This window comes from Austrofundulus limnaeus, unplaced genomic scaffold (assembly GCF_001266775.1).
Source record: "Austrofundulus limnaeus strain Quisiro unplaced genomic scaffold, Austrofundulus_limnaeus-1.0 Scaffold766, whole genome shotgun sequence".
NCBI classification, from domain to species: Eukaryota; Metazoa; Chordata; class Actinopteri; order Cyprinodontiformes; family Rivulidae; genus Austrofundulus; species Austrofundulus limnaeus.
The window spans coordinates 31,766-33,249 of record NW_013953168.1 but is presented as its reverse complement, the minus strand read 5'-3'; positions in this window follow the sequence as shown (position 1 = coordinate 33,249).

Here is a 1,484-nt window from a genome sequence, read left to right as displayed (position 1 = left end):
GTGTTGGCAGGTTTCATGTACGCTTCTGACATTGTTTTTTATTTAATATATAGTTTTTAGTTGCTCAAAACTATTTAATTTCATATGTGAATATTTGTAAATAAACAGTGACATTTAGAAAATTGCATCAACAAATATCCTCCCTCGGGTCTTAGCCTTGCTGGGGGCTAAGCCCCCCTAATTGTCAGATCCTAGAATCACCCCTGTTGACTCCCCTGCCAGCTGTCAAAATACACATTTCTAAATTATTTTTATGCTTTTAAGACAATTTCTAGAATATGTCCAAAAATTTCCAAATGTCAAAATCTGTGCTGCCACTTTCAGCAGAGACCACTGAGTAGWTGTGTTTCAGGGTGATGAATTGTGTTTAGGTCTGACCCCGTTCATYCCATTAGCTCAAAGATTAAACACCATTTCTCTAAACTGAGGTCATTTATAATAAAAATAACTCTTTGTAACTTTTACACAGAACACCAGGTCAAAAATGGCCTCAACTTTATWTGTTGAATTTATTTTATCAAACTGTCATAAAAAGATCAAAACAGACTTTAAATTTATATTTTCATGATTATGAAAGCCTTATTTGTTTTAATTGGTAAACATGCAGCCCCATTTTTAAAATCTGTTGCACTCTAAGCACATAAATGACAACAATCTACAACATTTCAGAATCAGTCCCTTTGACGTTAAAAAAGAAATACGTCTGTTCTAAATCTCTAATTTGCYTCTCAAACGTCTCTACAGTTTCTTTTGACTGCAGCAGTAAAAGAGGACAAATCTGCAACAAGTTGTTTTCCATCAGTCGTGACAGCCTGTCTCTCCTCTCCTTTCATCTCACTTTTTTAAGCCGTCAGAACTCATTACAGCTCCATTATACAGCGCGGCCTAAATAAAATAAACACATGAATAAGTCATCTGCGTGATTCATGGAGTTTATAGACAATTATTTATTTTTTCCAGGAGCAAAGCCTTCGCTGATTCACCGCGATCCCAAACAGCTTCCAAGGTTATGAAGCAGGAAGTTGATGAGAGGAAAGAGGAACGAACTCACACAACATCAAATATTCAAATCCTCGCTCCTCCTCTCTGCTGCTCCTCAACRATCCGTGACCAAACGGACTTATAACTGGAAGTCAGGCGGCTCAGAAATCCTCGTCACCTTCTCTGTGAGTCGTATTAGTTCTGCTGAGGTCCAGGGTTGGTGTGAGCACAACGGGACAAGACAGAGGAAAGAAAAATACATAAAGTGGAGCTGGTGCTTTGCATGAGACTTCCTCATTTCTCTCATTTCTTTTCCTCTCGTTTTGTCACCTGAAGGCAAGAAGGAGGACGAACCTTTCATAATGGGAAATAAATGCAGAAAAATATAAATGGCTTGAAAAAGTAAATACATGGCTTAATAAAATAATAATGTGGCAAATTTAGCAACAATACAATAAAAATATACTATCTTCACCAATTTATTTGATTAAACAGTGCAGCTT